Here is a 25,948-nt window from a genome sequence, read left to right as displayed (position 1 = left end):
GGTGAAGTAGGAGAATCGAAAAGATAATCCATATGCCGTGCTTAATATCGCCAACGGCATTGTGCCATAATATTCTAGCATGCGATTGCGGAACAGTGTCAGCAGCTGCAGGGCGGGAGCTTGCACAGGAGGGACATCCATATTTAAAAATGTAAAAAAGCACAAGAGCGTCCGCTGGTAATGCAAGTAAAAATGGGAATCCACGAAGCACAGTGGAAAAAATAGAATGAAAGAAAGCAGGGATGACTCCAAAGATTTTCTCAAATGAAGTCACGAGACCACTGGTAACAACTTTAAAAAAGTGCGCCAGGGCCTTTGTGGAGGACGCGTTAAAGATAGTCCGAACCATCTTGCTGAAATGGAAAGGCAAATCAGTATTGAAAAGGGTCTGCACCTCTGTACGGGTGTTCGCTATGTGAAGCACGAAAGTTTCACGGGCCGAACTCAAGGCCACCTCTCTCTGAGACAAAAGAGCTCTTATTCTTGCCATGCCGTTGAAATCTGCTCCCAAGGTTGGTATTTGTGGCCAGATTGAAAACTCCCTATGTTCATGTGTGGGAGGAAATAGAACATTTCTGCAGCAAATAACCCGTTCACTTACTGTTACGATAAAAGGAATACTTTTAATTAACCCAGAACAATCTTCATTATTGAGCATCAAATAACTACCATTTTCCAACAACTTGAACGTGGGGATGATAGCAGGAACTGGCGTGCCTTGCAACACGCAAGCCATATTTGGTCGGTGTTTGTTGCATGAACCGTGTAACTGTATGTGCCTACACATTAGTGAATGATCTGGCGTCTCAGTGCATTCCTCTCCATTCAGATAAACTTCTTGATCATCTTTGAAACATCTGTATGTGTATGGAAGCGACCAGACCTCATGAAGAAAAGCACTACCTAAAGGTTCATAACGACCTATTGGTATATATTTCATACAATTTGAAAACTTATATAAAGCAAAAGGCAGCGTTATTAAACCGTGGATAAGGCACGTTGCCAAAAAACCCGCAATCCTCTGCTGATGATGTCACTGAGCATGTCATGAATGATGTAATATGTGACATCATCAGCAGTGGATTACGGGTAATAGTATCTCTAGTTTACTCCCCTATAGCTGTCTTTCTTTTAACATAAGTGTCTGTTTCCTTCCCTTATACTTACTGTTCTTTTTTAAAAAAAAAAATTTTTGGTTCACTTCCGGTTCGCGTACCGGCGAGCGAACTGGGAAGCGAACTACGAGAAATAGAGGTTGGCACAGTTCCAAATATTGTACCAATTTTTTAATAACGGGGAGGTAGTTCTGAAAAGAACTTTTTTTTTATTGTTTTTGTTGTTTTATATTTTTTTTATTATTTTTCTGAAATTTTTTTTACTTTTTTTGAATTTTTCTGAACAGTTTTATATTTTTTTGGGTTTTTCTTGGAGGGGGCAATGAAAACGATTCATTGTAAAGGGCTCAACAGGAGCAACAAAACAAAAAAAAAGTATTTATTATTTGGGGCGTTTCGTACAAACTTGCATATGATAGTCAATAGCTCTGTTGATCAGAGTGATGCTTCTTTCTCCGTAGCAAATGAATCCACTGCAATATACGCAGACTTGTTTTACTTCATGAAATCTCGTTTGTATATTTGGCACCATCTCCCTGCCCTCTGGTCCCGTTACTTCCGGTACAACAGATCTTCTGGCCATAATAGGGAGATTATCTAGGTCGTTACGAAACTGTGCAGTACTGTAGTTGTTAGGATGCCACCTAGTCATATGGCGATGCATTGTGTAGTTTCCGAAACTGTATTTTTTGTCGGTCCCTCTGGACAGTCTATCTTGACATATAAGGCAAGTTACGTATCTTGCATTTACTTTTTTCTGACCTTTGGGAATTTTAAAAAATTGCCAAATGAAGTTTTCTTTCCGGTGAGACGTCCTGGGCTCCTCAGGCAAAAAGTGCCTCTCTTCGTGCTCGTCGTCCTGTTCCTCTTCTTCCTCTTCTTGCTGAATTATAACTTGAGCAGGTGGTCCACTCTTCCTTGGATGTGGTGGAGGTGGTGGGGAAGCACCAGCTGAAGCTACTAAAGAAGCCATTGCTCACTGGTAACAAAGGGTCTTTCTCTCACAATGATGAAAGTCAGAGTGAGGAAAGAAGGAGGGATTTTCATCATTTGGGAAAAACAATAGTTCTCAACCAATGAAAAGTGTTCATTTTAGATTATATGACCTAGTCTTACATCATTAGGAAACCAAAAGTGAAATGAACCAATGAAAAGTGTTATTACCAAGTCACATGACCTGCTGTGTTTACGTTAAGCGCTTTGCAGGGCCTCCCGGTTTGCTTCCAGAAACCTATGCTTTGCGACTCGGTAAGCGTACCAGTTCGCTAACGTAGCACGTCATATGACGTATCACGCGACAACGCGAAACGTCATGCGGACGGGAGGCGTCACGATGTTGTTTTCTAACGCGGCAGTTGCGGTAAAGAAACGTTTACCGGCTCGCGGTCTATTTTGCGGCATCAAGGTCAGCTAACTGGAAGCTTCCCGATTCGCGAAGCGGGAACGAAGAAAAAAAAATATTTAAAAAAAAAATTATTAATAAACATATAAAATATATTTTTGGATTTAAAGAAGAATACATTTTACAGCTACAGATATTAGCTGTTAAAAAACCAATGAAATTCACTGAAAAAACCATAGGTTATAGACCATATATAGTTAGGAATTAGCATTTACAAAACCTTGAAAATTCACTGAAAAAACCATAGGTTATAGACCATATATAGTTAGGAATTAGCATTTAGAAAACCTTATTTTACTCACACAAAACCATTGAAATTCCATATATAGTTAGTTGCACTAACTATATATCGCGCACCCGCAATCCACTGCTGATGATGTCACATATTACATCATTCATGACATGGTCAGTGACATCACTGATGACATCACTGATGACATCTCAAATGACATCACTGATGACATCACTGATGACATCTCAAATGATATCACTGATGACATCATGACACACCAATACCAGTTACTACATACGCACTCACTGATTCCTACGTCTACACACACATTCACTCATTCACCCATACAATCACTCATACATACAGTCACTCATTATTACAACACTATCATATGCACTCATACACCTATGCAGACAGTCACACACTGCCACTCATCCATGGAGTTACTCACACACCAAGTCAGTCCTGTAAAGAATCAATCACACTTCCATTTCTTCATCTATACAGTTAAACACAGAACACCATACTTCAGTGACATCACTGATGACATCACTAATGACATCTGAAATGACATCTGAAATGACATCACTGATGACATCTCAAATGACATCACTGATGACATCATGACACACCAATACCAGTTACTACATACGCACTCACTGATTCGTACGTCTACACACACATTCACTCATTCACCCATACAATTACTCATACATACAGTCAGTTATTATTAGAACACTATCATATGCACTCATACACCTAGTCAGTCCTGTGAAGAATCAATCACACTTCGATTTCCTCATCTATAGTTAAACACAGAACACCATACTTTTCACACATATACTAACACATACTTATTCTCTTATACAATCACTGATACAAGTACACATTGATATGCACAGCGTCACACACCTCCCAGCCAGCCACACACACACTCAGTCTTCCATCCATCCAGTCATTCTTCAATATGTAAAACGTATTTAAACTTTACAAAAACACACAGACACTAGATGATGTCATCAGTGATGTCATCAGTGATGTCACTGACCATGTCATGAATGATGTAATATGTGACATCATCAGCAGTGGATTGCGGGTGCGCGATATATAGTTAGTGCAACTAACTATATATGGAATTTCAATGGTTTTGTGTGAGTAAAATAAGGTTTTCTAAATGCTAATTCCTAACTATATATGGTCTATAACCTATGGTTTTTTCAGTGAATTATCAAGGTTTTGTAAATGCTAATTCTTAACTATATATGGTCTATAACCTATGGTTTTTTCAGTGAATATATATATATATATATATATATATATCCTACTGGCGGTCGCCAGTAGGTAGTTATAGTTAGGACCTATTATCCATAGGAAAACCGCGACATTCTATTGGCAATAACTTTGTTGTCGATTGATGAATCATCTTGAAATTTGCCAAACTTTAGGCAAGCTCAGTTCCTCTCCTTCCCTGAAAGTTTGGGAGGAGATAGGTCTAACAGCGGCCGATAAAAAAGGGGGGTCCCAAAACATTTTTTCCCTATGCAACTTCCCATAGGACCTTTAGCCACTGCTACAGCCCGAACGGCTGAACGGAATTACACCAAAGTTGGCAGAGAGGTAGTCCTCAGTTCCGACTTGTGCCTTTTGCTTATGGTGTCAATCTGTTCAGTAGTTCCTGAGAAAAATCCTGAGAAAAATCCTGGGAGCATTGTTGAAAAAATAGTGTGGAGGGGGGTCCCAATCCTCCCACACTGCCCCGGGGACCGCCACCCCCGGGGCTGTAGTTTAATATATGTAGGGGGCTCATGGGCCCCCCGCAGCCCCAGGGACCGCCACCCCCGGGTTTTCTTCAAAATGGGTGGGGGGCTCTCAGGCCCCCCAGCCCCGGGGACCACCACACCGGGGCAAGAATGTAATGTATGCGGGGGGCTCACGGGGCCCCGCCACAGCCCCGGGGACCGCCACCATCGGGGCTTTGAACAAATGGATGGGGGGCTCTCAGGCCCCCTCAGCCCCAGGGACTGCCGCCCCTGGGGCTTAAGAAAATTGGGTGGGGGGCTCTGAGGCCCCCATAGCCCCGGGGTCCAGCAGCCCCCAGGGGATTCTCATAAATGTGGGAGGGGGCCACGCGGCCCCCCTCCTAGAGCCCTCGATGGCCCTGGGGATCGCCACCCCCAGGGCCGGCTCCTGCATTGTCCCGGGGTGCCCACCCCGGGACACTGCTGTTTGCAATGGCAGGGCGGGAGCCTCACGGCTCCCAACCTACCATTGCAAACTGCTTTGCTTCATTGAAGCATATGGAAAAGCAATGCCGGCTCCAGCAGGAGGCGGGAAGCTGGTGGGACCGTGGGGGGATTAGGGACCCTCCACGGTCCCCATCGGGGAGGGCCAGCCTTGGGGGATGGGGTCACCAGGGCTACCAGTGGCCCGGGAGGGGGCCACACGGCCCCCTCCCAAATAAAAAATACATTATAATTAAAAAAAAGGCTGGCCCCGGTCGATGGGGTCCCCGGGGCCTTTAAGTAGCCTGAGGAGGGGAGCTATGCAGCCCCCCTCCATAAAAAAAATTACTTGGCCATGCCCCAGGGGATGGGATCTCCGGGGCCCGGAATTGGCCACGGGAGGGGGGCCACGAGGCCCCCTTCTCGTAAAAAAATTGCAAAAATGTGTATTTGGGGGTTAAAAAAAGTAAAAGGAAGTTGGGCCACACAGCCACCATTCAATGTTTTTTTTTAAAAAAGACGAGATTGTCCCTTGGCCCTGCCCCCTCCTTGCACCCCTCTGCAAACGCTCCCCCTGGCATGTATGCAGAGGGTGAACGATCTCCCCTTGAATACTGGGGGTCCCTGGGGGCCAACTAGCCCACCAGGAACCTCCAGTATGCACAAGGGGGCTGTGTTGCAGAGAGGTGTTCTGAGGCCACGCCCATTTTTACACCTTTCTGCAACCCAGCTCTGTGGCGCTTACTAGAGGTACCTGGTGGGCTAGTTGGCCGCCAGGGGACCTCAGGATTCAAGGGGACTTAATCCCCCCCTACCTAAAACGTGCCACGGGATGCGTTTGCACAGTGGTAAAGGTAGGGGGCGGGGCCTGAGGTGATATGTGTGCAAACACGCCCTGTGGTGCGTTTTAAGTTGGGGAATTAATTCCTCTTCAATCCAGAAGTCCATTGGGGGCCAACTAGCGCACCAGGTACCTCCACTAAGCGCCAAGGAGCTGTGTAATAAGAAAGGCTGCAAGTGTGCAAATTACCCACTGCCTTTAGCCGGGGAAGTAGTTACAACAAAAAGGCTCGATAAAGGGCTATGAGTTTGAATCAGAATATGAAATTGAACAATAATTGATAATACCAGCCAAGAAAGGGAGCAAGTGCGCAAATTTCCCACTGCCTTCCGCCGGGGTAGTAGTCAGTCAGTCAGTCAAATACACTTTATTCGATTTGTTAAAATCATAAAAGGCATAAAACATTTATATACAAATATAAGATCACATGTTTCATAAATTTACAAAATCCAGACAAAGACGTTGTATACAGTAATAGGACACAGATGCAATACAGGCCAGTGTTTAAGTGGTGACGCTACAAAACTATACAAAGCCCCTCAATGTCACCATTTTTGTTTTGGTTCTATAAGCCGCCACTAAAAAACTAGCCACACCAAATATGATGGGGGTACTGCCCAACGACTGTAGGTAAACTAGGGCCGGCCTGACTTGAGCAAAGTCGGCTTCTATTAAAATTGGTCCCAGGTATTTTTTCCTAGAGTCCGAATATAAACCACAAAACACAATAAAGTGCATGGTGTCCTGTGGGGAGAATTCATCACATTTACAGGGGGGGGGCCGTCTGGTTTGCTCCAGGATTGATAACTACCTAAAAATTAATTAATGGATTAAATTAAATCAAAATTTGGTTAACAGGTATTTATGGAAGGGCTTGGTTACAATTCTGAGGTAAGGCTCAAGCGAAGGAGAAATTAATAACATATAATGTGATCTGACAGTTTGTTTGATCAGTTCTTGCTCCTCGCGAGCCAATCTAGCCTTATCCATGAAGTGCATTTTAGTCCAGTTAATGTCCTCCCTCCTGATACAAGATGGGGAATTAAATAGTTCCGGTCGTCCTAGCTGTAATAAAGTGTGGCTCACATACTCCAGCCAGGGTATTCTCTTTGCGTGGTCCAGAGACATAACATTCTACAGAATAGCATGGTTAAGTGTTAGTAGTTTATCATTAAGCCATGTCTTCAACCAGAATATTAAAGGAGCCAATCTAAGTTTATCAGTTACATAGTCTAAACCCACCTCCCCGTGAATCGAGAAGGTGGGGGTGGACTGGGACGGAAAGAAGAAATCTCGGGAACTTATTTTCCCTGTTTGAATTTTTTCCTGTGACACATTCCCCCACAGTGAGGACCCATACATGACTATTGAAATGCACTTGGAATTGTACATTTTTAAAAGGGCCTCCATGGGCCTGGCCCCTAACCTGTTTGCGAACCCCATAAGGGCTGAAGTGGCTCTCACCAATGATAAACTCTTTATCTTAATTTGGGGTCCCCACGAGCCCTTCTCATCAAAGGTAACCCAGAGGTAGGGAAAAACTGTCACCCTAGACACTGCCTCTCCCTTACAGAAAAAGGGTGTAAGTTTACCCTTGTTTCTGTGCGGCCCACCACCATCGTATGAGATTTCTTTGCGTTGATTTTTAGATCCAGTTGGTCCATAAAGGCACCAAATGAGTCCAATAAACGCTAAAGGCCCAGCCCGGTGCGTGCTATCAGGACTGCATCGTCCGCGTATAGGAGAGCCGGGATTCTAACTTCTCCTACACGCGGAACGTCCCCCTCCACTGCCTCAAGATGTTTACCCAGGCCATTTATATAGATGGAGAAGAGGAGGGGGGCCAAGATGCAGCCCTGTCGCACTCCTCTCTCCGACTTAAAATGGCTGGTACACCTGCCCTCCTTGGTGACCCGCACTGTAGCAAACAGATCCTGGTGGAAGGATGCCATAAAATTCACAAGCGGTTTGTCAACCACAGACTCCAATAGAACTTCCCACAGTTTCGACCTATTCACTAAGTCGAAAGCCGAGGAGAGGTCCATGAAAGCCAGAAACAAGGACCCCTCCTTGACAACCGTATATTTAGATATTAACAAGTGTAGGTTGGAGCACAGGTCCAGGGTGCCTCTCTTCTCTTTGAAGCCATACTGAGTGTTTGATAAGCCTCCACTCCTCTCGATGTTTCCTCTGAGTTTATATAGTAAGACTCTGCCGAAGATCTTTATTGCAGAGTCTAGGAGGGAAATGGGCCTATAACACCCTGGGTCGTCACGTTGGCCCTTTTTAAAGATTGGCACGATGATTGAAGTAGACCAACTACTAGGGAAGACATTACCATTTGCAGCTGTGAAAACGTGGGTTAGGACCCCTGCCCAAAGTTTTGGGGAATGCCTGTCAAAATCGTCCGGAACCCCGTCCGGCCGGGGGGCTTTCTTCTTAGATGTCTCCAGGATTGCTGTCTCCACCTCGGCTGAGTTAAAAGATAGGGGTGCACACTCTGAGGCCACCCACGGGTTCTTAGGGGCGCCAGATTCCTTATCGCCATACACCACTCTAAAATGACTGAGCCACTTGTCATCTGGGATAACACAATCCAAAACTGTGTTGTCCACATCTGAAAAGAAAGGTTGAGTGACTGTGGCCCAGAACTGAGAACTATCACGAAGTACATCACTGGACAGTAATTTTTCCCATGCCATGTTTTTTATGTCCTTTTTCCTCCCATTGATTGTGGCCTTGTATTCCTTTCTTAGAGAGGCCACCGCTATCCTATCTCTCGGGTTAGTTTTTAAGGCTGCCAATAACGCCTTATGGGCTTTGAAGCACTTGACGTCAAACCATCTATGTTGCTTCTTCCTCCCCTGAGATGGTTTGGCCGTCAAGGCTCCATAAATTTGGGCACAAATGCATTCAAAGGCCCCCATGACCTCATGAGCTGTGGCGAGGTGATCCTGGAAAATCATCATATACCCCTCGATGGTAGGGAGTAATTCATCCATGAAGTTCCCGGGGACTACGTTTGCCCATTTAAGCCTTCTCCCTTGGTCTGTGGGGCATAAGGCAGGCCCCGGAACACCAGGGCGAGACTTGGTTTCCATATAGTCTCCCCAAAGCGCCCTAAGCAAAACCGGGTTGTGGTCACTATAAGTTGAGACTATTGCATTATAGGACACAGCCCTGTGTAAAATACCCGGAGTCAGGAAAATATAATCTAGTATGGAGCCGGGGACAGATCCTTTATACGTGACAGTTCTTGCCCCTCCCTTGGTAATGCAGGCTTCGTACAGGTTATGGTTAGCAAGCAACTCCTCAAGGGCCTCCCCCGACTTAGTATGCTCAAAATGGGGGGTCCCTGTGCCCAACGGACCCACCTGTTCTCCTAAAAAACACAGATCTCTGCATGGATGAACATTAAAATCACCAAATAGGATAAGCTCGAAATTAGTGTGATTGTTATTTTGACTGAACATGGTAAGGAAGTGATCCAAAGGACCTATATGATCATTTCCCTTATCCCTATCCCAGGAGTTATAAAAATTAATTAAAACAATTTTACAACTGGGTGAAGCTACCCATCAACATTTGAAAGGTTCGGCGTCCAGGTTAGTCCCAGTGTGAGTGACTGGTGGTGGGTAAAAGAACCCCAGGGGGATTGATCTCATATGGTCTGCTCCCGAAATGTCTGAGCCGTCCCAGAATAATCTATATGCCACGTCAGAACTATCGAAATTGACGAGAACACAGTCCCCCTGTACTAACTTAGGTCGTTTCCCAATCCAGCCCACCCTGTTGGCAAATATAATCCTGTCAGCTACTTGGGTCCCACCACTACTGACTTCCGCGCACCATGACCTTGCCTTGGTTATTAGACCGGCAGCTGATTCCGCCATTCCCTCTTCTAGTGGGGTACACCAATAAAGATTGCCACTAATGGAGCTGCCAACGGAGGTAAATCAAGATTCAATTTACTTCCCCTTACCCTCTGGCTAGGAACTGGGTTGCGTGGCTCCCTAAGTGTCCTACCTTTGGGCACCCTGTGACTAGGCCTGTGTTGGCACTATGGGAATTTCGTGCCCCCTCAGTAAGTGCATGCGCCCCAGAACTGGGCAAAATGGAATCAGATGTTGTCGTCACATTACCGGAGCAAATGTCGGAAGAGGCAACCCCTTTAATTGGGAAGGAGACTGGAGTAAGATCTTTAACCAGTTTGTCAATTAGTGAACATTTCGTCAATAGGCCGGCAAGGCAAGTGTTCAATGTATCAACGATGTCCTTAGCAATACCCACTAACAATGGCTCAATTCGGGCAGAAAACAAAGCCTCTAGCTGGTCTCCAAGATTGGCATCAGTCCCAGGGAGCGGGATTGGGTTTCCCTCTGATTTCTTCTTCCTCTTAGAGTTCCGTTTTGGTACCTGACCGGGAATTTGGGTACTCTATGTCAAATCCAAGGCCGGGATATCACCAAGTGGGGGGAAGACAGTTTGTATCACAGGCATATTTGCATTTAATATGACCACCTCGGTTCTAGGGGAATATGAGGCACATGTTCGAGGACGGTGGTGTGTGCAGGCTTTGGTAGTGGGGTGGCAGACAAACCCAGCTCTAGTTCGGCATTTGCGATTTCCTTTGAAAGCACACCCACCGCAGATGAAAGATAAGAGATGATGGACTCTGAATGTCTCGGCACCTTTGCCTTCTTTCCCCCCACTTCAGCCGTTACAGTGTTTTTATGCTTACCCATTGAATGATTTCAGGGGGTGGCCCAGCTCTGCCTCCTCCTGCCCCCGACTGCCACAGACTGCCCGTCCTTGTCCCGGGCTTCTCCCGGCACCGCCCGCGCGTGTCCCGCGACGCGGAGGAAGCGACTCTCCTATCTATGCCTCCGGGCGGAAGTGGGCAGAAGTGGGCGTCGCCAAGGCTGCCGGGCAAGCTGGGAACTGTAGTCACCTCCTCTGTGGCCGCACGTTGGAATTGTCCACGGCGGCGAGGGTGACCACAGGGCAGCAAGAGCAGAGTGTTGGGGCTGGTGAGTGAAATATAAAGTAAAACAGAAGGGTTTTCCCACTGGGGAGTGTTGTAACCTGTTCCTAGATCAGGATTCAAACTCACAACCATAAATCACACCATTCATTTTGTGGAACTAAAAAACACTTACCAAGAAGGAACATATACAAACAAGTTATAAAAAGGGTACAATTTATTAAAAATATTTCGGTTACAAAATTTATCGACAAAATTATCAATTAAAAACATATATGGCACAAAGATACACAAAAATATAAAAACACAGTCAGGGCCACCTAACGTGGACGTGGAGAAATTAATGTAGAAAGACACTACTATCTGTCTTTATCATTTCATTTCGGGCATCTAGTTTGTCAACAATGGAAGGAATGTTGTTCCTTTGAGCCAAGATTGTTGTTGGCAACGCCGAATATGAATTTAAGTTTTAGCGTCGACGCGTTTCGGAAGCTTCAACTTGATAAAGGCTTCCTTCCTCAGGACCAATTTATATTTCTATTCTCCACAACGTGAAAGAGTTAAACCTAATGCACAAAAAATATACAATACAATGCAACTGTTATACTGACATGTGATGTTATATAAATTACATGCAGATCTTTTTACTGCGCTTTGTTTGCTGCTAATTTACCCCCTTAGTTTTTCCATTCCCCTTTCTGAAGATTTATTCAAGGATATTCATACTAATGCAAACTGTGCCACTGGCTCTTAAGGAGAGGTTTCTAATGGACCCACAAATACTAGCACAACCATGTTTTGTACATTTGTCTCTCTCTCTTTTTTTCAAAAAAACTAACAGTATACATTTTTCAACACAAAACTTAACAATATCTAAAAGGCCCTATATATTACACAGTGGTCTCCAATTACCTTTACTATTGCTAAAATACATTGTACTCAAATGTAACCTTCTGGTTAGTGTTGTCCACATACTCTTGTCCCATACACAACCACACACGAGTGTCTTTCATACCAATGAATTTATGTTGAGCACTAACCGGAATGGTTGTATTGCTCGTAGAAAGCTACCAAGAGTGTAGCTCCTTGTCGCTTATGAAGTCATCAAGCTTTTATGCTCCAATCTGAAATTTGGAGGAGTATGGTGTTAAGTAAAGCATGCCCAAATATGGATGTTTTATAATTAGGCTTCTGGTGCGCGCTTTCTTATTACCTTAAATTTATTTTCAAATGCTTGTATTTAGCAACTTGTCTGTTCGGAGAATAATCCAAAGACAGAACTAGCCCAAACCTGCGGAAATTGCAGAGAATAAATTAATACATTTCCCCTTCTAATATTGCTGCGTTAGTGGTCAATTGTAGCGGAAATCTCCTATATGTATTGTCGGGTTTGCATCATAATAATATACCTCTTTTTGTCTGTGCCAACCGGCGTACTTGAATTAAGGGTTCCCCTCCGTTTTGATTCGTTTTGTACTGCAAGAAATATGTTTTTTTATATTATGAAGTAGAATGGGCTTCTAACTCAGTAATAGTTCCTGAACCTAAGTTTCATTATTCGTTCTTACCTAAAAGACGGGTCTTGTCTCCGTGGGTGAGGTTCTGTTTGGCAGCCTGGTAATTTTACTCGAGGCTGCGTAAAAATACAAAGCGTGCATGCGCTTAGTTTTTTTACATTTAAGCGATCATCGATTTGCTAGCTATGTTGGCTACACCATGAAGACTGGTTTAAAACGCACACAGTCTAAACTGTTACTCTCGCTTTATTACCCAACAGTAGTTCCTGAACCTTAATTTTATTATACATTCTTACCTAAAAAACGGGCTTCGTCTCCGTAAGGGGGGTTCTGTTTTGCAGCCGGGTACTTTTACACGTGGCTGCATAAAAATACAGAAGGTGCATATGCTAGCGTCGGTTTGCTTATTTTGTTAATTTTGTTAATTACACGATGAAGACAGGTTTAAAAAAGGCACCCAGTCTAAACTGTTACTATCGCTATATTGCCCAGGATCCCTTTCTTACCTGTTATTCGCACACGACTGGTTTCCCCGGGTCTGCTGTTCTAAGGCGTCTGACCGATCACCGCTTGTATTGTGAGAGTATCGACTGCTCTCAACGTGGTGGTCGCTTTTAAAACTCGTCATCGGGTCACATGGTTATGATAAAACCCCATGTGACTCGTGAGAGTGTTATACAAAAAACGTGCGAGTTCCTCTGTTTTTTTTAACTTTATTTTAGTTGACAATAACAAGGCTTTAAACTGTGTTGCTATGCCGATGGGGCTGATGTTATTTACAAACGATTCCTACTTCAGAATCGGATGGGTGTGTCCCCACGAGTACTAATTGCTAGGTTTTTATATTATGTAACCACAAAGTCTTCGCTTTCTGTATTTCGATTGACATCGACTAAGCTTTATTTTTATTTTTATTTTATGTTATAATGCAAGGCTATGCAATTCCTGTCTATTTTATTTTGGTTGATTTGGACAAAGCTATATCCTATGTTACTGTGCCGCATAAGCCAGTTACTGGGTTTTTATTGTGTTAATTCAATAAAACACTAAGATGTTGATATTGGCTGACGGTACTGGTATTGATCTATTTCTGGGTCAAAGGTTATCATCTTGGGGGGTTCTTTTATTAATCTATGTTACTATTCTCATCCAGTCTTCTTTCGTGTTGAGTCCATGGTTGACCGTGTCTAGAGTGGAGATATACCACTGCTCCCTATTTTTACGTTTTATCTCCAGATTACCTCCTCTTTTTGAGCCAGTTATTTTTTCAATGACAAACCATGAAAACTCTGTATGTTTATGTTGCAGTTGTTTGAAATGATCCACCATGGGAGCATTCTCTTTGTTAGTTTTCAAGGCGGATCTGTGTTCCAACAAACGCAGTCTTATCTCCCTGCCTGTCTCTCCTACATAAGCTAGCTTGCAGGGGCACAGGATTATATAGACAAGGTTGCTACTTCTGCAATTGTTTAAGGTTTTTGAATTGATAGTATAGTTATTGTAAGTCAAGGATTTCCCTAAGATACAATTTTCACATATAGAACAATTGCTGCACTTATAATTTCCCACAGCTTTATTGCCGTTCAATGTCAATTGGTTGTTTGGGTTCTGTTCCCTATAGGTATGAACCAGGTTTTGACGAATGTTTTCATTACGTCTAAAAGCAAATATGGGTTTGGCCAATTTAACTTCCTTACCATCATTTAAAATATGCCAACTCGAGTGAATCACATTTTTCAGCTTGTTACTGATGTTTGAGAATTGGCTGACAAAAACTAATTTTGGGTCATTCAGTGGCTTTTTTGCTCGGGTGGGGTCTGGATGTATCATTGTATCACGATCGTAAAATCGCGCCATTTTGCACGAATTCCTGATTCGTTTTTTGGGGTAACCCCTCTCTTGTAGTTTTTCACTTAATTTGTTGGCATGTTTTGCATAGTCTTCTAGAGTAGAACAATTTCTCCTGAGACGAAGAAATTGTCCGAATGGGACATTATCTCTTTGGGAGCGGGGATGATAACTATTATAATGTAATAGGGTGTTTTTGTCTGTGGGTTTAGAGTAAAGTTCTACTTCTAGTCTATCCTCCTTGTGTTTTATAGTAATGTCTAAAAAGTTTACGGCCTCCCGATCATACACTGCCGAGAAGCGGAGGTTTTCATCTCCCAAGTTTAACCACTCGAGAAATTGTTCCAAGATATCAACCTCTCCTTCCCAAATGAAGAAGATGTCATCAATGAAGCGTCGCCATAGTAGGATGTTTTCAGAAGGTTACATTTGAGTACAATGTATTTTAGCAATAGTAAAGGTAATTGGAGACCACTGTGTAATATATAGGGCCTTTTAGATATTGTTAAGTTTTGTGTTGAAAAATGTATACTGTTAGTTTTTTTGAAAAAAAGAGAGAGAGACAAATGTACAAAACATGGTTGTGCTAGTATTTGTGGGTCCATTAGAAACCTCTCCTTAAGAGCCAGTGGCACAGTTTGCATTAGTATGAATATCCTTGAATAAATCTTCAGAAAGGGGAATGGAAAAACTAAGGGGGTAAATTAGCAGCAAACAAAGCGCAGTAAAAAGATCTGCATGTAATTTATATAACATCACATGTCAGTATAACAGTTGCATTGTATTGTATATTTTTTGTGCATTAGGTTTAACTCTTTCACGTTGTGGAGAATAGAAATATAAATTGGTCCTGAGGAAGGAAGCCTTTATCAAGTTGAAGCTTCCGAAACGCGTCGACGCTAAAACTTAAATTCATATTCGGCGTTGCCAACAACAATCTTGGCTCAAAGGAACAACATTCCTTCCATTGTTGACAAACTAGATGCCCGAAATGAAATGATAAAGACAGATAGTAGTGTCTTTCTACATTAATTTCTCCACGTCCACGTTAGGTGGCCCTGACTGTGTTTTTATATTTTTGTGTATCTTTGTGCCATATATGTTTTTAATTGATAATTTTGTCGATAAATTTTGTAACCGAAATATTTTTAATAAATTGTACCCTTTTTATAACTTGTTTGTATATGTTCCTTCTTGGTAAGTGTTTTTTAGTTCCACAAAATGAATGGTGTGATTTATGGTTGTGAGTTTGAATCCTGATCTAGGAACAGGTTACAACACTCCCAGTGGGAAAACCCTTCTGTTTTACTTTATAGTACATTGGCGCTCCATTTCCCTCTGGGTAATCAAGAGCCCCTCTCTTCTTTTTTACACGCTGGTGAGTGAAAGCCCGTTTTGCCGGGGAAGCCCCAAAGGTTGTCCAAGTTATATACTGTTATTTGGTACCTTGCAAGGATGTTTTGTGAATGCTTTTGTACACTAGGCCAGCCTATGCTTTTCCACACACCTCGTGTCTAGTAACTACAACAAAAAGGCTCGAGAAAGGGCCTTGACTTTGAATCAGAATATGAAATTGAAGAGTAACTGATAACCCCTGCCAAGAAAGGCAGCAAGTAAGTGTGTGTATGTGTGGATGATGTGTTCATTGGATGGAAGATGAATAAGGTAAAAAGTAAGAAAGGCTGCAGATGCGCAAAGTAACCACTGCCTTATGAGGGAAGTAGATCTTTGGATACCCAGCTCGTTACACAGACTGTGTGTCGCAAGAAAGGATGCCAGTATAGAAATTACCCACTGCTACTCACGGGAATTAGTTACCAAGAAGGCTGAATAAAGGGCCTGCACTTTGAATTTGTATTACAAGAAGAATAATTGATAACCCAGCCAAGAAAGGCAGCAAGAGTGCAAATTTCCTTCTGCTTTCGGCCGGGGTAGTAGCTACAACAAAAAGGTTTGATAAAGGGACTTGACTTTGAATCAGAATATGAAATTCAAGAATAATTGATAACCCCAGCCAAGAAAGGCAGCAAGTGCGCTAATTTCCCACTGCCTTTGGCCGGGGTAGTTGTTACAACAAAAAGGCTCGATAAAGGTCCTGCACTTTGAATACGGATATGAAATAGAAGAATAGTTGATAACCATAGCCAAGAAAAGTTGCAAGTAGGTGTGTGTGTATGTGTAGATGATGTGTTGATTGAGTGGAAGATGAATAATGTAAAAAATAAGAAAGGCTTCTAGTGTGCAAATTACCCACTGCCTTTAGCCGGGGAAGTAGTTACAACAAAAAGGCTCGATAAAGGGCCATGCGTTTGAATCAGAATATGAAATTGAACAATAATTGATAACCCCAGCCAAGAAAGGCAGCAAGTGCGCTAATTTCCACACTGCCTTCGGCCGGGGTAGCTGATACAACAAAAAAGCTTGATAAATGTCTAATGACTAATGTTGAGGATAGCGATGCTCCTGTTTCCTGTTTTTTATGAGGTTGATAGACTGTTTCACGTAATACAAAAGTTCATCGCAATAAATGCATAGAAATTTAAGTTTACCAAAATCAAGATCAATACGTGAGTATGGACTGCTTGCCGAAGATGCTGTTGCAGCAGTTGATGTGCTTGGCTGCAGCTCAAGCAAAGTTGTTGTGGTGCAAGTTCTCCACGTGTCGCAGTATATTTGCTGTGCCAAAGGAGTATTTTTTGGATGGTTCACCCCTTGAAAGAGTTTGCCAAATTTTACAGATTACTTTTGGAGCATTAACCCCCGGCTGGGGTAGTAGCTACAACAAAAAGGCGCGATGAAGGGCCTTGACTTTGAATCAGAGTATGATATTGAACAATAATTGATAACCCCTGTGAAGAAAGGCAGCACCTGCGCAAATTTTCCAATATTTTCTGCCGGGGTAGTATCTACATGAAAAAGGCTTGATAAAGGGCCTTGACTTAGAATCAGAATATGAAATTGAAGAGTAATTGATAACCCCAGCCAAGAAAGGCAGCTAGTAAGTGTGTGTATGTGTGGATGATGTGTTCATTGAATGGAAGATGAATAAGGTAAAATTTAAGAAAGTCTGCTGACGCGCAAAGTAACCACTGCCTTATCAGGAAAGTATACCTTTGGATACCCAGCTCATTACACAGACTGTGCGTAGCAAGAAAGGATGCAAGTGTGGATATTACATACTGTTATTCACGGGAGTTAGTTACAAAGAAGGCTGAATAAAGGGCCTGCACTATGAATTTGTATTACAAGAGAATATTTGATAACCCCAGCCAAGAAAGGCAGCAAGTGTGCAAATTTCCTACTGCCTTCGGCCGGGGTAGTAGCTACAACAAAAAGGCTTAATAAAGGGCCTTGACTTTGAATCAGAATATGAAATTCAAGAATAATTGATAACCCCAGCCAAGAAAGGCAGCAAGTGTGCTAATTTTCAACTGCCTTTGGCCGGGGTAGTTTCGTGGGGGGTTTCTTATTTCATCATCTACGGACTTTGCCTGTGGTGAATTGTCACGGACGGTGGGTGGAAGTGCAGCGAGCAGGGCTGCGAGCGAGCTGCGGGTCCGGGACTACTATTCCCAGGAGCGCCCACCAGCCCGTATTGTCAGCACCTGGGCCGCTCTCCCTGCCTGCTCCTCCCCACATTTGCAGTCCCGATAACTGTATTCCCCCAGTCCCGCTGCGCGGGAGCGCACGGGAGCGACCGGGAGAAGCCCGGGACAAGGGCGGGGCCGTCTACGGCCGTTTGAGGCCGATTGAGGTCGGGTCGGGCCACCCCCCCTTCTTTTCTAGTTTTGACCGGTCTAGGAAGATTGTTGGGTAAATAGTATCTGTTTGTTTTCATCTGATATCGTCTCATTATTTCTTTGCTAGAATGGTGGGCTAGTATACACTTATAAAATGCCCTTACGCTCTGGAAAGGAAAGACAGGTCCAGGTATCCACTTCAAATGGAGTTTTCACAGGCACTATTGACCAATTTTTTAAACGAACCACCTGTATTATAGAAAAAGAAATTGCACTCGCAGAAAAACGCTTATCGCTTGACTTGGTCACGGGTAAGCGCTCTTCACTAGGGAAAATTCGTGAGGCTGTTTCCCCGGTTCCCCTAACACAACTGGCTGGTACTGCTACTAATGTTACAGATATTGATTCTGTATCCGTTTGCCAAGAGGTGGAGACGGAGGGGGGTGTTATTGATATTGATATTGCCCTAGAATCCACATCGGAAGATGGTTCTTTATACCACAACCTAGAATACATTGAGACCGATCATTCGGCTTCCCCTAGCATTGTTCTAAGCCCAGAGCACGATTCCCGACCTCCAAACTTGGGGCACTCGTCTACACACAAATCTAGTATAAGGAAACGGGAAAACTCTTCACAGAAGGGGGGCAACAAAAAAGTTCCGAGAACCAACAATATAGCCCCTACCCTAATTACCACATCAGCCCTGCCTTCAAACCCCCCAGTAAACCATAAAACCGTAGAAAATGATGTAGAAGGTATTTTTCTGGATAAAATCGAGCTGCTGATTAAATCTCTTCTTTTGCCCTTATTTGAACGGACTAGGCTATTAAATGACAAAATGGACCTCATGGAAACATTAGTTAGAGAAAATGTGGGCATATCGAAAACGATACAACAATCCACTGCCCCCACGGGGTCAGAACTAATGTGTACACAGCAAAAGCTGTCGAGTAATGGGGATAAGGGGAAAACGGTCAAATCTGTATCTTCTTCTTTGAGAGCCCCCGATCAGAAGTCTACCACTGACAAAAATAAGCAGACATCTGCGGTTACCATACCACATAAGGTAGATCTAGTTAACAATCTACAGACCACCCCCAGAGGATTATCCAAACCTACCCGTCTAATAGATCAAAACAATCAGACTAGGAAAACAGCTCCACCTAGAAAACAATGTGTGAATCTCCCCCCTGAGTCACTACCCTATACTATAATTCTAACTGGAGTGGCCCCATTGGGAGAGGGAAAGGTGGAAACATATAGAAATTTATATAATAAAGTAAATTTTTGGTTAAACAAGAACCGACCTCTTCCACCTATGTCCAAAACAGAAATCCTTAATGTCAGGAGGGTGGACTGGGTGGGATATAGTAAAAAAGATCTTGAGGGGGATTGTGTCGTTATTAGTTTTAGGGAGCCATGGGTAGCGGATCTTATCTGCAGAGAACCAAGATTTGGAAGATTAGGGGACGTCCAAACTCTGTCCCTGCACTATTTCTACCCTAAACTTAATTTAGCGAGAGATTATCCCCGTCAAAACCATTCCAACCAAAACAATAGATTTAGAGGCAGATATCCTCCAGAAGTGGCTACCTATCCGATGTTTTTGCCCCACCTCTCAAATCGTTTTGCACCATTAAGTGGGCTGGACGGAGTTGATTGACTCAATAGTGGGTTAGTGGAACAAAGCAATAGGGTGCCCAGACTGCCCATTGAAGTAACGTCCCCCCATTCCCCATGCATACAGGTGTTAGATAGTAGTACCGAAATACCAAGAATCAACGCAGAAGTTATATCGGAGGATCAATTGGGAAATGACCCCACTGGTATAAAAATGGTGGATGAATGCAAAAGGAGCTCCCCAACACAAGAGAGTAGTGGGGGGGTTGTCCATTCACTTGGTAAGGCACCAGTAGATCCTGTTAATATACTTAGGATACTATCTTGGAACATTGCGGGGCTGAAGGGGAAAATGGAGGAGACAGAATGGGGGGCCTTTGTAGAGCAATATGATATTGTTGTATTCCAAGAAAGTTGGTCAACCGATGCTTTATTTTGTTTAGGTTATTTGAATTTTTATAAACCAGCACACAAAGGACCAAAGGGACGCCCGTCTGGGGGGCTTGTTATCTGGATTAGACAATCAATGTGTTATAGGACCCATGAGTTGTCTATTCCAAATGATGATATACGGGGGTTAAAACTTAGTAGAGCAAACTATCGGGATCTTTATTTAATCAATATATATGCAAGGGGGCGACCAGGAGGGAAGAGTCCCGAAATTATTGAGGATCTAGATCTCCTATTGAATAACATTGGTAGAGACAAGTGTGTAACAGTGGCAGGGGATCTCAACTGTACGTTTGAACCACTACCGACTTTGGAAGATGAGTGCTATGGTGAGGTTGATCAGTTATGGAATATTCCCAGCCTGGCCATATCACCAGTTAAAAAGGTTACTCAGGCCGCTTTGCAGTGGCTTGGTTTATGTCTGGAGTGGGACTTAAGGGCAGCAAATGGGTGGTCTATGTCCGATTTGGCAGGAAATGCCACTTTCGATAACGGCTACAGTACCAGCCCCATAGATTACTTTTTAATCAAAATAGAGTTTTGGAGCCTACTAGAGGATATGGAAATAATCGTAAGACCAGAAAGTGACCACAATCCTCTATCAATAAATCTGAAAGTGGATGTTGGCTTGTTCAGAAACAATGCAACAAACTATACCACAGCCGGGGTAGTCCTTACAAACGACTGTCGTAGGGTATGCTGAGGAAGGGTTCTGGAAGATCCTGGTACCATTGAAAAAATATCACCAGAAGTATCAGCAGCGACTTAGAAAGTGAAGTCACTATTGGATGACGCGGGGTCACTGGAGCAAATTGGTTCAATCCATGAGTCACTTTTTGCAAAACTTAAATGTTTCTTTATAAAAACGGGTAGCTTGATGAAAACTGGTCGAAATCCATTGGGAGCCAAATGGTATGACAAGACCTGCCGTAAGGCACATAGTTCCCTGATAGCTGTTATTAAAACTAGGGTAACTACGGATATCAAAGTAGAGAGGGCAAAATACAAGAAAGTATTAAAACAAGCAAAGACAACATGGGATGATCAACGCTGGCTGGATCTTTATGAGGCTAGCCTGTCCACCAACCAGCTTAAATTTTGTCAGGTAGTCAAGTGGGGAGGGTCATGGGATCTGCAAGCCCCAGCAAACCACGTTCCAGCCAAGGTCTGGGTTGTGTATTTCCCTGCCCAGTTCAGTAGCATGGTGACGGGTAGTCATACTATAGGGGAAAGTAACCTGTCCCCCACTCCTGTAGCTATCTGTGGGAGTATAGTTTTCAAAGAATCCGAGACAGAGAACGCAATAAAGCAGGTCAAAACTGGCAAAGCACCCGGTATGGACCGCGTCCCAGCGGATCTCTTTAAGCATGATATGGAAAATTGGGTTCCTTACATAACTACCCTGGCTAATGCCATCGCTAGAGGCGCCAGAATACCAGACTCCTGGAAAGGGGCTGAGATCCTCCCTGTATATAAAAAAGGTGATAAGACCAATGCGAGTAATTACCGCCCTATTAGCCTTATTGACGCCGTACAGAAAGTAATCGCTAGAATGTTGCTGGGCAGAATTCAGTTTTGGATGAGGGAAGATAACATCTTGTCCCCGCTACAGGCTGGCTTTAGGGCCAGTACAAGCACTGTCGACCAGGTGCTCAGATTTATCATGATCTATTGGAAGACAGTGCACTTCGGCGAAGGCACAATATACGCAGCGTTCGTGGATCTTAAATCTCCGTTCGATTTGGTCCCCAGAGAGAAGATGTGGGTAGCCCTAAGAAGAATGGGAATGCCCCCTGAACTACTTGAGTTAACCATCAGGCTACACAAACTAAACTTTGCCAGAGTGAGATGGGGCAGCCAGGGCCAGGTGACGGAACCCTTCTCAGTGACCCGAGGAGTAAGACAAGGGTGTGTTTTGGCACCATCCTTGTTTTTACTCTTCATTAACCAAGTAGTGCAGTTTCTTTCCACCACACCGACAGATGAGCCAGTTTTGGGTGGGACCAGGTTCCCCCTTTTAATTTTTGCCGATGACACTCTAATTTTGGCAAAAACACAGGTGGGTCTCCAGACTGCAATAAATAAGTTTGTGGAGTTTTGTAGTATAAATGACCTTGAAATTAACGTTTCAAAAACCAAATTTATGGTCCTGACCAAGAACAAACCGCTAAGGGGTTACATAACTATGAATGGTACCACCTTGGAACAAGTAGGGGTAATGACCTATCTAGGGGTGGTTATAGACTACAGGCTACGCTGAAAGGAGCAGATCGAGGCACTCTGTTTAAAATGTGCCCGTTTATCGGGATGTATTGTTAAAGAACAGCGTTGCACCCTAACTAAAAGAATTCGGCCAGCGCTAAAAAATATTAATGCAAAAATTAGTTCAGCCATTCTCTGTGGCTCGGATCTATGGGGAAACATAGATCTTGCCCCTCTGGATAAAATCCAGAACAAGTTTTTCCGTAGTTTGGTAGGTCTCCCACTATCGGCACCATTACTTCCCCTTATGTTAGACATGGGCTGCCAATCCATTAAAAACCAGGCACAATACAGGATGGTAGCCTTGTGGAGACGCATATGGTCAACACCGGAAGTATCTATGTTTGCTAATGAGATTCTGAATGTGAGATGGATACTAGGGTCAGGGAATTTATCTTGGTTTAAAACCGTGAAGGCTACACTTTTTAGAATGGGTCTTCATATGCAGTGGTCAGATCCGGGAAATCAGTTATTCCCGTCGAAAAAAGAATTTAAACTATTGTTTTGGGCTACTGTAAAGGAAGATCTGGTTTTGCTCTCAAAGAATTCTAACCTGACAGGTATTTTTCTGCTCCACAAAGTGGTTCCGCATACTGAGACCTACTGGGATACCATTACTAAAAGTGCAGACAGGAAACTCTATCACCAATTTAGAGTTGGCACGCTGCCAATAAGGGAATATACCAACAAATGGCATAACAAACCGTCTTTGCACTGTCCCTGGTGTAGTGAGCAAAGGGAATCATTGGGCCACTTTCTTTTTGCTTGTCCAGCCTACTGCGCACCACGTCGGAAATGGCTCAAACCCATCTGCAGAAGGGTCAATGCACGGGTGTGTGAAGAAGCGTTGCAATTTTAAGATATAATACAGCAGAGTGGTTGTCCATAGGTATGGCGAAATACCTTGGATGGGCCTGGACCATTAGAGCCAGGCACTTACAAGGTGATAAACGAGAGAACCGTAACAGTAGGAACACACCAATATGAGCTGTTTAATGAATGAATTGTAAACTTTTATCAACTTCTAAAAACGTCTTTCGATGTAATTTAATTGATTTTTAAGAAAAATGATTGGCTACATTGTACACTGCACATTGTACTTTTTTTAAGATCTGCATTCATCATGTTGTACTTTTGTATATATTTTACTTGTTGTCTTTTATGAAGAAAACTTCGAAATAAAGACGTTAATAACTGAAACTGAACTGTGGTAAAAAGTAAGAAAGGCTGCAGATGCGCAAAGTAACCACTGCCTTATCAGGGAAGTAGATCTTTGGATACCCAGCTCATTACACAGACTGTGCATCGCAAGAAAGGATGCAAGTGTGGAAATTACCCACTGCTATTTACGGGAAGTAGTTACCAAGAAGGCTGAATGAAGGGCCTTCACTTTGAATTTGTATTACAAGAAGAATAATTGATAACCCCAGCCAAGAAAGGCAGCAAGTGTGGAAATTTCTCACTGCCTTCGGCCGGGGTAGTTGATACAACAAAAAGGCTTGATAAAGGGCCTTGACTTTTAATCAGAATATGAAATTGAACAATAATTGACAATCCCAGCCAAGAAAGGGAGCAAGTGAGCAAATTTCCCACTGTGTTTGGCCGGGGTAGTAGCTGCAACAAAAAGCCTCAATAAAGGGCAGTGACTTTGAATCAGAATATGAAATTGAAGAGTAATTGATAACCCCAGCCAGGAAAGGCAGCAAGTAAGTGTGTGTATGTGTGGATGATGTGTTCATTATATGGAAGATGAATAAGGTAAAATGTAAGAAAGGCTGCAGATGCGCTAAGTAACCACTGCCTTATCAGGGAAGTAGATCTTTGGATACCCAGCTCATTACACAGACTGTGTGTTGCAAGAAAGGCTGCAAGTGTGGAAATTATCCACTGCTATTCACGGGAATTAGTTACCAAGAAGGCTGAATGAACGACCTGCACTTTAAATTTGTATTACAAGAAGAATAATTGATAACTCCAGCCAAGAAAGGCAACAAGTGTGCAAATTTCCTTCTGCTTTCGGCCGGGGTAGTAGCTACAACAAAAAGGCTTGATAAAGGGCCTTGACTTTGAATCAGAATATGAAATTCAAGAATAATTGATAATCCCAGCCAAGAAAGGCAGCAAGTGTGCTAATTTCCCACTGCCTTTGGCCTGGTAGTTGTTACAATAAGAAAACGCTCGATAAAGGTCCTGCACTTTGAATACGGATATGAAATAGAAGAATAGTTGATAACCATAGCCAAGAAAGGCAGCAAGTATGTGTGTGTATGTGTAGAAGATGTGTTGATTGAATGGAAGATGAATAATGTAAAAAATAAGAAAGGCTGCATGTGTGCAAATTATCCACTGCCTTTAGCCGGGGAAGAAGTTACAACAAAAAGGCTCGATAAAGGGCCATGAGTTTGAATCAGAATATGAAATTGAACAATAATTGATAACCCCAACCAAGAAAGGCAGCACGTGTGCTAATTTCCCACTGCCTTTGGCCGGGGTAGTAGCTACAAGAAAAAGGCTTGATAAAGGGCCTGCACTTTGAATAGGAATATGAAATTGAACAATAATTGATAACCCCTGGCAAAAAAGGCAGTAGGTAGATGTGTGTATGTGTGGATGATGTGTTGATTGAGTGGAAGATGAATAATGTAAAAAATAGGAAAGGCTGCAAGTGTGCAAATTACCCACTGCCTTTAGCTGGGTAAGTAGTTACAACAAAAAGGGTTGATTAAGGGCCTTGACTTTGAATCAGAATATGAAAGTGAACAATAATTGATAACCCCAGCCAAGAAAGGCAGCAAGTGTGCAAATTTCCCTCTGCCTTCTCGCAGGGCAGTATCTACATGAAAAAGGCTTGGTATCGGACATGAGTTTGAATCAGAATATGAAATTCGAGAGTATTTATAACCCCAGCCAAGAAAGGCAGGAAGTGTGCAAATTTCCCACTGTCTTCGGCCGTGTTAGTAGCTACAACAAAAAGGTTTGATAAAGGGTCTGCATTTTGTATATGGATATGAAATAGAAGAATATTGTTGTTAACCATACCCAACAAAGGTAGAAAGTAGGTGTGTGTAAGTGTAGATGATGTGTTGATTAAGTGGAAGATGAATAATGTAAAAAAATAAGAAAGGTTGCTAGTGTGCAAATTACCCACTGCCATTCAAGGGTAGTAGTTACCAAGAAGGATCAATAAAGGGACTGTACTTTGAATTTGTATTACAAGAAGAATAATTGGTAACCCCAGCCAAGAAAGGCAGCAAGGATGCAAATTTCCCACTGCCTTCGGTCGGGGTAGTTGCTACAACAAAAAGGCTCGATAAAGGGCCTCGACTTTGAATCAGAATATGAAATTCAAGAATAATTGATAACGCCAGCCAAGAAAGGCAGCAAGAGAGGCAGTGTGTGTTCTTCTGGTATCTGGTTAGGTACCTGGTGTTTAAAGCAAAATGTTCTGTTGCGTTCGCAGTTTTCAGAGGGCTTGCCACGAAGTTCTTCCACTTGTTTTCTTTTGTGTTTATTGCTTGCAGAGAGGTGATTTGCAAGCTTGTTGTCTTCGCTTGGCATGCCCATAGCATTTTAGGACCGCGCCTGTGTGTTTTTGTTGCACTTCTTTATCCTCAGGAAAAACCCTTCCACCCATAAAGTGTGGCTGTCCCATACAGCCTCGGCAAGGTGGGGGGTGAGGTGACATCATCATGCTTGTGCCAACCAGTGCCTA

The sequence above is a fragment of the Lissotriton helveticus genome, chromosome 9 (genome assembly GCF_964261635.1).
Source record: "Lissotriton helveticus chromosome 9, aLisHel1.1, whole genome shotgun sequence".
Lineage (NCBI taxonomy): Eukaryota > Metazoa > Chordata > Amphibia > Caudata > Salamandridae > Lissotriton > Lissotriton helveticus.
Note: the sequence above shows the minus strand (reverse complement) of the source record.